This window comes from Prionailurus bengalensis, chromosome C2, assembly GCF_016509475.1.
Source record: "Prionailurus bengalensis isolate Pbe53 chromosome C2, Fcat_Pben_1.1_paternal_pri, whole genome shotgun sequence".
Taxonomy (NCBI): Eukaryota; Metazoa; Chordata; class Mammalia; order Carnivora; family Felidae; genus Prionailurus; species Prionailurus bengalensis.
The window spans coordinates 13,708,933-13,722,112 of NC_057350.1; the positions used below are offsets into that span (position 1 = coordinate 13,708,933).

At 46.8% G+C, this 13,180-nt stretch overlaps 1 protein-coding gene across 6 annotated transcripts in view; it reads left to right on the forward strand.

Moving 5' to 3' along the window:
- TIAM1 (TIAM Rac1 associated GEF 1) overlaps positions 1-13,180 on the forward strand; it is a 395,179-nt gene that overhangs the window by 175,684 nt on the left and 206,315 nt on the right. For 2 of the 6 annotated variants that reach the window (XM_043593752.1, XM_043593758.1), the window contains exon 1: positions 12,784-12,927. The exons of the other annotated variants lie outside the window; for them this stretch is intronic. The gene's annotated coding sequence lies outside the window, so the exon portion shown is untranslated. Of the gene's footprint in view, positions 1-12,783; positions 12,928-13,180 lie in introns of those variants that run through there. 6 annotated transcript variants of the gene reach the window in all.

The window sequence follows — 13,180 nt, forward strand, 5'->3', positions numbered from 1 at the left end:
AGCCTAGCAGAGAGAAGATGGTTGCTCAGAGTATAGTGGCACTGGTGGGCGTGTTGACAGGGGATTTGGATTTAGAGGAAAAAAGGCATCTCTTCCTACTGCTGGGTTGCTCCAGGAGAACAAAGAAATTTGATAGTGGAGAGGAGAGAGAGGGAAATTGCTGGAACATTGTCCTTGAGTGCAGGAAGGGGTTGTGTAGGGTCTAGTCACAGGAGGAGGGATTGGTTTTAGGAGGGATGTGGATTGTTTCCTGTAGAGCATTTGGGTAGAGACAGACGCTTGTTGGCGTATATACACAGGCTTGGAAGTTGTGATAGTCCTATCCAGTTGCTTCAGTTTTCTCACAGGAGGAGGACAAGAGATCATCCGCTGAGAAAAAAGGTGAGGAGAGATTATTGGGCACTTGGGACAAGAAGGGTAGATGTGAACTTCACGAAGGGGTGGATGGACTGGGAACTTTGGTATGAGATTGCCACTTTCATTTAGGGCGGACTTGCCGTTAGTCGTCATGGGTTTAAAGGAGGACCGGTGGACTGTTTAGCTCTCTGAGTGCAGGTACCCACCGGGGAATTAGTTGGTTGGATCTAAGCAGGTTGGTATCTTTGTTAAATGGATGTGACCAAGTGGTAGAGGGGCCAGGGAGTTAAGGAAGGGAACTCAGTGACAGACCTGGGAGGACTGTGAAGCAGCATGGCTTTGAGGGCCACCCCAAGGTGGTGGTCTGAGGGGGTTGTTCTGGAAAAATGGGAGGTGGTGAGCTGAGGGTGGAATGCATGATGTTGACTGTATGGAGAGATTACTGGTCTTTGGGTTAACAAAATGGCGTTTCAGAGATTTAGCGTGCTGCATCTTAAAATCCTTAGCTTACGTTGAAAAGTCCAAGCACTTGCATATTGTTGGAATAAATGTACACTTCCCTCCTTGTTCCCTGTTTCTCTTCCTGTTGTTTGGGGTTCAGAAGGAAGTGGTACAGGACTTTATTTCTGGAATTCAAGGAGCGATCTCAGGCTTGGGTGGTTCTGATCATGCTTCTGGTCTTCGTTATCATGACGAGAGTGTATTCAGTTGAAGTCAACAAATATTTGTTGAGGGTCTGCCATGTGCTAAACTTTCTTGTAGGCACTCAAGATAGAGTTGGGAGAAGAATGGATCAACATCCTTGCCCACGTATGTTTACAGGAACAAACAATGAATTAGGGAAGTGAGAAGGGAAATGAGCCAGGGGAGAGTGGTGGTGGTGGGGGGTGGGGGAAGGGTTGGGGAGTGGCTAGGAATATCTCACTGAGAAGGTGACAGTGAAGAAAGACCTCAAGTCCAAGGTCACATGTATGCTCAGAGTAAAGGTGAGTGCCCATGGAAGCAAATAGCACAAGTTGGTACCAAGTCCTTTGAAAACAAAGCCGATGCTAATGCTAAAGACCAGGAATCTTGTTTTTGGTTAATATTAAGAAATAGAATGATCCAATAGGATCTACGTATGTGTCAATATGTATCTATGAGACTGTGGAAATGGGCAGTTCATTAACAGTTATATTTGACTTTCTTGGGGATAGGGTAGGCTGTCTGGTTGGTGTTCCTTCAGGAAGTTGCTGACCTCAGACCCAGCCAACCTGACTAATTTTTGCCCAGTGGGAAGTTCTGTGGGCAAAAGTTTACAGTTGTTCTTTAAGGGGCTGAGTTCCATCTGTGGCCAGAAAAAAGAACAAAGGCACTCAGGGTCCAGGGCTTTGGCAGGAGCCAGAAGTCTGAATCATATGCCCACCTCTAAGAAAGGTGTGTGACTTTGTTGGAGCTAGAAAAGTGAAAGTTGGAGATGGCTTGTCTTGGTCATGGCCAGCCCTCAGCAAAGATTCTGTCATTGCCTCCCAATGTGGAGGAAATCCTGTTTCTCAGAAACCAGATGGCTGGGAGGGGAAGGCTGAGCCTTGGTGTTTCAGGTGATCTGGTGAAGTCTGTCCACCTGCTTGTGTGAGCCTATCCCACACCAAATGGCCGGCGTGTGTCACTCTCGGTGCCTGCATCGGGGACACTGTGTCATCCTGTGAATCACCTGCTATGTTTTACTGGGAAGTCTGGGAGAGCGGGAGCAAAAATTCTGTTCCTTATGGTTTTTTTTTTTTTTTTTTTATCGTGAACCACCACTGTGAATGGTGGAGTATAAAATAACCACCTAATGGTCAATTATCTCACTCCAGACCTTGAACTTGCCTTTTGCAGGGGAACTTGGTTCTGCAAGAGGGTCCAGTGAATCCATTTATGAGATTCCTACACATACCTTGTGCATATTCTTTGTTGCCCAGTTTCACTTGCTTCTCTTAGATACCTTGTTCGTCACAGAGTGACGGTTACCTGCCAGGAGCTTCGTGGCAAGCCCCGAAGTATGTCGCTTGCCTGCTACATTTGGTCTTGAGAGGGGCGGGAGGTACCCCGTGAGCAAGCTCAGGCTTCGAGAGTCAGGTTCGGCTCTCTGACGTTGCAAGCCCAGCATGTGTGACTGCTAAAGATGATGGCGATAATGAAAACACACGCAAGGTGACAAGAAATAGGCCAGATGTAGCAGTCAAATGAGGGACAGCTACCGTCCCCACCTCAGAGAGACCAGGTTGGAATTTCAGACCTGACTCCTGCGTGCCAGGCGGCTTTGTGCAGTTCACTTATCCTTTCTGTGCTTCAGTCTCTCTATCTGTGAAATGGGTCTAGTGTCTATGTTTTATTGGCATGAGGACCGGGTACAAAAATGGATGAGCAGCCTCCCCCTCCCCCCACCAGCCCTGTGGTTTTCACGAAGCGCTCAGGAAACGTGATTCACTCTTGAGTAGCGTCACGAGCGAAATACTATTATAACCCACTTGAGAGATGAGAGGCTGAGGCTTTCCAAGGGTTAGGTGATTGATGGGCTTATGACTACAAAAGGAATTCCTGGCCATTTCAGGTCCGTCAAATGTGCAAAATGTGGTTGCCCAGATGTGTGCCATTTCATGTATTCAGCTGGTCACTTGAGTTTGATTTATTTCTCTCACTCTGATGGTGCCGGACTTCGGTCCACCCCTTGTAGGTGTCTTGATCTGCTTTGAAATTAGGATGGGAACAGGTAGGGGGAAGCCGATGTAGGGTCAGGGGTGTTGCCTACAGGTGTGACTGTGATGCCTGCCCTAAGCGCTGTGAAAGCTTTGCATGCGAAGAGGTATTCCTTGTTTTTTACCTTTATAATTGCAAAAGCCTTAATTTCGTCGTTATAATTGTAACAGCCTGAATTTCGTCGGTTAGACAATCCTATTTAATCTCTTACAATCAGAGAAAATCTGCTCTTTTAGTTATGAGATTAAGATCATGGTAAAGTGACAGGGAGAACAGGTACATTTTAAAGCTGGTTAATGTGCTTAGATTAACGTTTTGATTCCTTTTGGTTTTTGAGCAGCAATGTCTTGAAAAGCTACATGGTCCTGAGCCAATAGATTGAAAATGATGTGGGGTTTCTTTTCTTTCTTTTTTTTGGGGGGGGGGTCTTTAAAAAAAAGTTACGGTAAAATCTACGTAACATAAAATTTGCCATTTTGACCATTGTTACACGTACTGTTCCGTGGCATTGATTACATTCAAAGTATTCTACCATGATCACCACTATCTATGTCCCAGACTCTTTCGTGGCTGAAACAGTAACGCTCCAACCATTATGCTGTGATTCCCATGCCCCCTGTCCTCCTCCCCCCCCCCCCCCCCCCCCCCGGCATTTGGTAACCCAGAGTCTTCCTTTCGGAGAATTTGAATTGGCCAATTTGTAGATATTTCCTATCAGCGGAATTATGCAAAGCGTTGTTTTGCTTTGAATCTTTTCAAGATTCATCCTTTTGGATCCTGTTCTGAACTTCATTCCTTTTGATGGCCGTGTATTCATCTGTCGTATGGATGGGCCCCCTTTTGTTCATCTGTTCATCTGCGGATGGACACCTGGGCTGTTTACACGTTTTGCCAACCGTGCAGAAGGCTACAGGTGCACGTTCTGGTGCAGGCGAAAAGATGCTGTTGTGCAGTATCCGTTGTAGTATCTGTAGAGACAGGTTTTAATTTCTTGGGCAGAAATCGGAGGAGGCCTTGTCTTTGGCCAGGATGCCCACATGACCCCTTGGGCATGTACGTACGAATCCGTCCTGCGTCTCCGCCAGCCTTACCTGCAGTCTCGCCAAGCCTAGCACTGTAATTTGTCTGGGAGGATGCTGGCTGCTGCTGAATCAGGCTGCCTTCAGCCGTCCCAGCTTGACTGCGTCCTTCCGTCCCAGGTCTCTGAGCCTCTTGTTGGCCATCTGGGGCTGAGCCAAGCAGTGTCTCAGGCATCTGGTTATTATGGTTTGCGTATTACTTTTCGATGGGCTCAATTTCTATCATTCTTTATTTATATGTGCCTTTGGTACTGTGTTAGGGCCAAAATTATATATGCACAGACTGCATTTAATGTTTATTTGATGGATTTTTTTTTTTTTTTTTAAGGAGGGAATAATGGAGTGGGCAGGACATACAGCAGATTTGTTTCAGTAGATCTGGGTTCTAGACTGGATCTGCCATTATTTTATTATGTGAGCCTGAGTGAGTCACTTAACCCTTCTGTCCTCAAATGGGTGAATAATCGGAAGCCCTTCCTCACTCCTATGTATTTGGGTCTGCGCCTCTGTGTTGCCCACCCCGTTCACTTGATATTCTAAGATACACGCTTGTTGTATTTTCTGATTGAAAATAATCTTTGCATGTTGGAGTTTTGTTTACGTTAGGGAAAATGCCACCAAGTACTCATAAGGTCCATAAAATCAAATGTCTATGTTCTTAGAAAGGAAAGCAAGACAAGTGGATTCTCATTTGCATGTTTTCTCTGACATCAGAAGTCACCTAATTTTAGGGGCGCCTTGTGGCTCAGTCGGTTGAGCGTCCGACTTCAGCTCAGGTCATGATCTCACAGCTTGTGAATTCAAGCCCTGCGTCGGGCTCTGTGCTGACAGCTCAGAGCCTGGAGCCTGCTTTGGATTCCATGTCTCCCTCTCTCTCTGCCCCTCACCTGCTCGAGCTCTGTCTCTTTCTCTCTCTCTCAAAAATAAATACACATTAAAAATTAAATAGAAAATTTAAAAAGTTAAAAAAAAAAGTCACCTAATTTTCACTGATTATGGGCTCATCCTGAGCAGAGGACTGTGTAAGATGTCAGGTGCTAGAAACACATCCATGGGCATGGTCCTTTTCACGTCACCATCGCACCCATGTGCTATGTGTGTCCGTACTATCTATCTCACCTTGTTCCCACCTACCCTTCCTCCAAAAGGTTTTGGCCCATGAACTATGAAAGGATAATTACCAATGTTTTAATATAAAATCAAAATCAAAATCATCAACCATAAAAACGAGTACTGTTTTTTTTTTTTTAATGTTTTATCTTATTTTTGAGGGATAGTGACAGAGCATGAGTGGGAGGAGGGGCAAAGAGGGAGATAAAGAATCCGAAGCAGGCCCAGGTCTCATGCTGTCAGCACAGAGCCCGACGTGGGGCTCGAACCCACAAACCGTGAGATCATGAACTGAGCCGAAGTCAGACGCTCAACTGACTGAGCCACCCAAGAGCCCCCAAAACAAGTCCTCTTAATGTTGGTTATCTTTGGTGAGCTCCAAGGGCCTGTGTGTCTCTCTGTGGCAATCCTCATGAGGGGGCTTGCTGCTTCCCCACAACAGGGACTTGAGCAAGGGCTCACGGGGTCTCTCTGAGGCCCCGGGGTGTTGGAAGGACCCCCACTCTCTCACCAGGTGCATAACCAGTATCTGAACTATACTTCTATCCGTGACCCAAATAGCAATACGAAAACCTCAAAAACATTTAAAACACTAACATGGTTGCTTGTTTCCTGACTGCAAATTGTATTTGTACGTTTAGTGCCTCTTAAGGAAAGCTCTGGGCATGTGCCCCACGCAAAGCCTGTTTATCCACACAACCCGATGGATTGTCCTTAGGCGTCGATTTCAACTTCCCATTTTACCGAAAGGGAAGCCACATGGCTTGGCTCTGCTTGTTGGAGGAGGCCTGGACTTGAACAAGGCCCTCTCATTACACACCCTGGCTTCTCCCTTGACCAAAGGAGGCCTCCTCAGTGGGACTGCTCCCTGAACGCCCCCTGGGAGCACTCCCTAGGGGCTACATTGAGGACTGTAAGGCGATCTCGGCTGCACATTCTTTGGAGAGAAGGCAGGACTGAAATTAGAACTTGACTTCTTATCTTCTTACATGAGTTTATTCAGCACGATCTCGCTGTTAGTGCCAATAATAATTATTATTGTTTATTGCTGCCGAGCAGAGAGGTGTCTGAAAGAGCCCACGCCAGGGAAAACCCAGATGCTCTCGCCCCCACGAACCACACGTACCTCTTGTGCAAGGCTCACAGGGCCTTTGGCACCAACAGCCTCGCTGTGTGTGTGGGCAGGACAGCATCTGGCCCCATATGGTTTATTGCTATTCAGTGCTAGAGGTTCATGGACTTTTCCTTTGCCTTCTTTGTTACCTTTATCCTTGGATTGCACTTCCTCCCTTTTCCCCTCTCCCCTCCAGTTACAAGCCTGGCTTCAGTCATAAGTGCGTGAGCCACCGGTGAGTCCTGAGACTCTTGACTTTGGCTTGTGGGACAAATGTTGTTGGGCAAGGCGTTGTCATTTGGGGCCATGAAAGCAATGGGAGTTTTACAATCCTGGAAACACACAACTGGAAGATAGAACTAGGAAGCCAGAGAATATTAATTGGGATATTGCCATTTAATAGTTGGAGAAAATCAAAGCCTCTGGATTGTAAGGAACTTGCTACCCATTCAGTCCCTGAAGTGTATTCTGGATCCAGGTGGCATTTAAAGGCTGGTGAGATTTTCTTGGTGTGTTTCTGATTTTATATTTTTCAGGATTACTCTGCTTATTTGTTAGGCATTTGGTTTTCAGATGGAGAAAACCGTATTCAAAGTCACTAAGGTTGGTGTAAGATTTAAGTTGTAAAACATTTTTGTATCAAATCAAAAAAATTAAAAAAAAAATTTTTTTTAACGTTTATTTATTTTTGAGACAGAGAGAGACAGAGCATGAACGGGGGAGGGTCAGAGAGAGAGGGAGACACAGAATTCGAAACAGGCTCCAGGCTCTGAGCTGTCAGTGCAGAGCCCCACGTGGGGCTCGAACTCACAGACCACGAGATCATGATCTGAGCCGAAGTCGGCCGCTTAACCGACTGAGCCACCCAGGTGCCCCTCAAATCAAAAATTTTTAAAGTCTATTTAATTTGAGACAGAGAGAGGGAGAGAGAGAGAGAGAGAGAGAGCGAGCGAGCATGAGCAGGGGCGGGGCAGAGAGAGAGAGAGAGAGAGAGAGAGAGAGAGGGAATCCCAAGAAGACTCTGCACTTTCAGCACACAGCCTGATGTGGGGTTTGAACTCACAAACTGTGAGATCATGACCTGAGCTGAAATCAAGAGTCAGATGCTTGATCAACTGAGCCACCCGGGTGCCCCTGTATCCAATCAAATGTAATGAGGGTCTGCACTTGAAGACATTGTCTGAAAGGAAGGGCCTCGGTTTGTCTCTCAGAGAGAAGGAAGGCCTCATCCGGCGCTGAGTCAAGGGTTTTCAAACATGTCCATGTTCCTGGTGATCCTCACACCGTCCGGCACAAGAGTGGGTCGGATGGATCCATAGTTAGACTTTTAATCGGTTTCAAATAGAAAAAAATTGATCTTGGCAATCCGTTGGTAGCTAGCCACAAAATGTATTCATGGAGAAGCTTCTCAGTTTCCAGAGCGATGCCGGATAATGCAGGGGATCTGGATTTGGGTCTGCAGTCATCGCGGGGGGTCATCTGCTTGGGTTCAGATCATCTGTGTTCGTCAGCACCCCTGGTGGACTTCCCCTAACTTGAGGAGGAGAATGCTCTTTTTCTCCAGCTGGGCTGCGGGCTTGCTGTTGCTAGGCGACAGCAGGTTGATGTGGACAGTTGTGGACGTGTTCCTGGGAGCCCACCACAGCTGTCTGCGCTTGCCGGGGTAGGTGCTGGGGTAGGTGCAGGTAAGAACCATTGCCGGAGCTGGCATCGAATTCTTGGACCTTGTCGGCTCTGCTGATTGCAACGCTTTTTTGGTTAAGTTGCCCTGGTGTTTGATCACGTTGGTTCCGAAGATCCTTGAACAGAAATCCAGAAGAGTCTTGCTTAAGGAGGGTGTTTGTGGGGGCGCCTGGGTGGCTCAGTCGGTTAAGCAGCCGACTTCGGTTCAGGTGATGATCTCAGTTCATGAGTTTGAGCCCCGCATCAGGCTCTGTGCTGACAGCTCAGAGCCTGGAGCCTGCTTCCGATTCTGTGTGTGTGTCTCTCTCTCTCTGCCCCTCGCCCGCTCACGCTCTGTCTCTCTCAAAAAGCAAGCAAACATTAAAAAAACATTTTTTTTAATTTAATAAAAAAGGAAGGCATTTGTGTCATTGAGGACACAGTTTGAAAGGAATTTTAGAAGTCGGCTATGGGAGGTCAAATTTAGAAAACAGCACGATAAAGACTGAATTAAAATCTATGGGGAAGATAAATAAACTCCGCATCGTTTTTTGCTTCTGGGCGTAAATTCAGCTGACAAAGGGAAAGAGAGATGTTTGGTCCTTTGTGAGTTTCCTCCCCCACCTACCAAATGTTGTTGCCCAACATGTATTTATTTATTCGTTATATGACCTTCTTATATCTGTGTAGCTGGCTCTTGTGTAAATATCCATGAACAGTACAAATGCCTCATAAGGGTGTCATGACTTACAGTTTTTCAAAATAGTTTTACATAAATCTTCTTATTTGTGGTAATGGTTGATTATTTTTGTGCCTTCTATCACTTAACACTGTCCCCAGGTTTTTCCTGATCTTGGGAAATTGTTAAAAACAAAAGTTGACTGTGCTCCCTCTACTGGTTGCATTTCTTTGGAACAGAAACACCGTACATTCATGATTAGGTTCATTGCTTTTGGTGGGACTCGTAACCATGCTCACATTCTCATTTCCTTCTCCTTTCCTTGGTTTTCAGAAACAAGACCAGGGGCGCCTGGGCGGCTCGGTCGGTTGAGTGTTCGACTTCTGCTCAGGCCACCATCTTGCCGTTTGTACGTTCCAGTCCCGTGTCGGGCTCTGTGCTGACAGCTCGGAGCCTGGAGCCTGCTTCGGATTCTGGGTCTCCCTCTCCCTTAGCCCCTCCCCCACTTGCACTCGGTCTCTCTGAGTCTCTCTGTGTCTCTCAAAAATAAATAAACGTTGAAAAAAAAAAAAAGCAGCAGCAAGACCAGTGGCTTTTAGAACTGCAGGTTAAGAAGCTGATAATATAATGAGGGATAGGGTGTCTTTACCGCCCATTTGTACAGGGGTGTGTGGAGAGGGCCACTACTTGGCACCCTTCCTTCCTTTAATGCGAAGAGCAGCCCTGCCTGGGGCTGGTGGCCGCTGCCCGAGGACCTCTTGGGTTCTGATGTTGGTGGGCTTTCACCTGTGTCGGGTCTTGTGCAACCTCCCAGCCCCTGAATGAAATCAGCAGGATTTTTTAATTTTTTATTTTTTTAATGTTTATTTATTTTTGAGAGACAGATCATGAGTGGGAGAGGGGCAGAGAGAGAGAGAGGGGGAGACACAGAATCTGAAGCAGACTCCAGGTTCTGAGCCGTCAGCAGAGAGCCCAATGTGGGGCTCAAACTCATGAACCATGATATCATAACCTGAGCCCAAGTTGGACGATTAACCCCAGGCGCCCCTCCAATTTTTTTTTTTTTTTTAATGTTCATTTGTGAGAGAGAGATAGAGACTACAAGCCGGGGAGGGGCAGAGAGAGAGAGGGGGACAGAGGATCCAAAGCAGGTTCCGTGCTGACAGCAGCAAGCCCGATGTGGGGCTCGAACTCACAAACCCCGAGATCATGACCTGAGCTGAAGTCAGTCACTCAACCCACCAAGCCACCCAGGCGCCCTGAAACCAGCAGGTTTTATATGTGCTCACAGGTAGTTCAGACTCTTGAACCCAGGGTGCCCTGAAGATTCCTCCAGAAGTGACTATAGGAGAGTCTTTACTTTTAGGCCTGAGAGATGGGCAATGAGGTGAAGACTGATTCAGTTCTATGCAACATGCACTTATCACATATATACCGTGTGTTAGGCTGCACGGGGATTCCAGAGGAGCCAACCCACTGTTCTGTGTCCCCTTTTGAGAAACACTGAGCAACAAGGGCAAGGCTCTTCTCCTCTCCAAGCAGAAATTAAGTAATATCAGAAAGAGGGGCACCTGGGTGGCTCAATCGGTTAAACATCTGACTCTTGGTTTCGGCTCAGGTCACGATCTCATGGTTTGTGAGTTTGGCCCCGTTGGGCTTTGTGCTGAGTGTGGAGCCTGCTTGGGATTCTCTCTCTGTCTCTGTCTCTCTCTGTCTTTCTCTCTCTCCCCCTTTTCCCCCACTTGTGCTTTCTCTCTCAAAATAAATAAGTAAACTTAAAAAATAATATAAGAAAGAAGAAAAAAAGGCGTATATAGCATTCTAGAGTTAAAGGAAACACTTCTTAGGTAATGATGAGACCAGAAAACCTGTAGAAAAGATATCTTCACTTTGTAGGTCCTTCACCCTAACTGGTAGACAGTGGTGGTGCTTGTATTCTTTTTCCTGTAAGCGGATTTGTAACTTTCTTTTCGATAAGCTGTAATGAGATTAAACATCCTTCCTGTTCTCAATGGAGCGTCTCCAGCTAAAGATTGTCAGTGGAGAAATGGCTGGTGACTGTGATAAGCCTGCTTTGTCTGTGTATCTTTCATATCTCTTTCAGCAAGGTATCATGCCTCCTCCCCCAAGATGTGCTCTCTGTGATTCTAAAGCTGATACCCAAGCCTGACGTCATCTTCCTCCCCACCCCCATGATTATTTCCATCCACATTTGACACAGGTCCTTAACTTAGTGAGTGCCTGGGCCTCCAGCTGTGTTCCGTATCCCTGAATGCTTTACTGCTTCTGACTCCCATGCCCACCGTCTTCTGGTCCCACGCAGATGGTCCAGCCCTCAAATGCTGCCCAGTGGAAAAGGAGAAGAAATGCTATTCTATATTCTTATAAGTCCCTGGAGAGCCTCATCATAATGTTGATGATCATATACGGAATGAATAAATTCAGTGACTGTTGATGGTGAAATCTGTCTCCCAGGGCTTCTCAGTAGCCAACAGTATTGACATTTGGGGCTGGATAATTCTTTGTCGTGGGAGGCTTTCCTGTACAGCATCCTTGTCTTCTGCCTGCTAGATGCCAGTAGCTCCCCCAAGGTGTCGCAACCGAAAATTGTCCCCACTGTTGTTGAGTGTTCCCACGGGGGCAAAGTCCACTGATTTTCCCAGCAAGGGACCAGCGCTGATTCCAAGCACCCCCTCTTTTCAGTTTGTTCTTTCACGATTCTTCATGGGCATTCTTTTGTTTATTTACTTCATTCATGGAACAAATAGTTATTAACTTTTCTACTTATGCCAGCTTCTTATGCCATCTATGTAGGGGAATATAAGGATGAACTAGGTATCTCCTTCTTCATGTTCATATATATATGAGTCAATTTTGATGTATCATGGTTTACATTCTTTTGACTTTTATCATTATTATCTCGAAAGTTCCCTTCTCTGAATGTCATTCCCAACCTATAGCCCTGGCCGGCATTTGAGTAATTAGGACTTCTTTAATGAATGTTTCTTTATTTCTGTAGCCTGGGTCTTTGAGGGATGCCCCTTGCAGCCTGGGTCAGTATTCTTGGCTTTGACACAGCTATTAACCTTGTAAAATGATAATGCTCTATTAATCTATCAATTTCACCCATGAATGCTTCACCTGTTACAGATATGGCCTCCACTTGTCGTTCTAGATCTCCTATTTTCTTGTATTGTGATTCCTTTCATTCTCTTTAACCAGCCACCTGAGGCTTCATTTAATGTGTAAGGTCATTTTTATTTTTATTCCATGAAACTTCTGTTTCAGAACCGAGGTCAGGCCTAGCAAAGGGATGATCATTGGACTGCTTTTCGGTGGACTTTTAAGTTAGTGCGTGTCGTTTAGAGTGCTCAGGAACTGTGGTATAAATATTGCTGGTGGGAAACCAAATTTATGGCATTTTTCTAGGGGGAGGGAAAGTGGGATGTCTTTCAGGGAGGAGTTTACAGATGGCTCTAACTATGTTGGTAATTTTAATTTTTTGTGCTACATGATAGGTACTTGGGGGCTCATTATTTTATTTTCAGGTATATTTTCGTATGCCTGAAATATTTTGTAGTAAGTTTTCAGGGAAACAGGGGCAGTTGTAAGTGTTTTGTTTTGCCTTTCTGTCCCCCACTCTTTTTCAATAGATGTTTAGGAATTAGGCCTCCACTGACTAACCTATCCACATTCCTGCCTGTGCTGGGGTGGGGAGCACGGTGCAATTATTTAAAATTTCTAGCCTTTCAAATCCAGAAAGAGGCACTGCCTTCTTGCCATGTGCGAAATAAATGTGACGGGAACTTATGCTGCCTGCAGGGTGCCCAGGTTCATCTGTGAAGTGGTTAAGATCTGTTAGGAATAAATGTCTTCCCCTAAGCTTGTGAGGAGCCCAGAGCCGCGACCCTGAGTGACAGCCCGTCTGGGCTCTTGGTCTGGGGAACATGGAGGGGAGAATTAAATTGGGGAAGGAGGTGGAGAGGAGGGAGGTGGAGAGGAGGGAGGGGACGGTGGGTGGGGAGGAGCGACAAACCCTCTCCAACACACCCAAATGACCAGATTCATCACAGCACGAAACTTCACAAGTTACGCCCACTCCCTCTGCCAGAAGCCGGGGAAGGCTGCTGCTTCCTCATTTCTGTTACTGGAAGTTTGGAGACGTGAAGCAAGACGGGGAAGCATGCGCGCCGTGCCGAGCAGTGGTGAGCGTTAATTTCAAGCCCATTCTTTCCACCGGCGAATTTCTTTGTGTCGGGTGGCGAGGGGCAAGCAGCCGAGGCGGCTGTGGACAAGCAGAGGCCCATGGGGTCCTGAGCTCGGTGGCGGCGTTGAGGGGACCTGTGCGCCCGGAGCCCGGAGCCCCGAGCTCCGCGGAATTGGCGAGCAGCGTCTCCACGCTGCGCCGGGATCCCTGGGGGGAGGAGGGGCGGACACTGCCTGTGTGGGTCCCGGCTC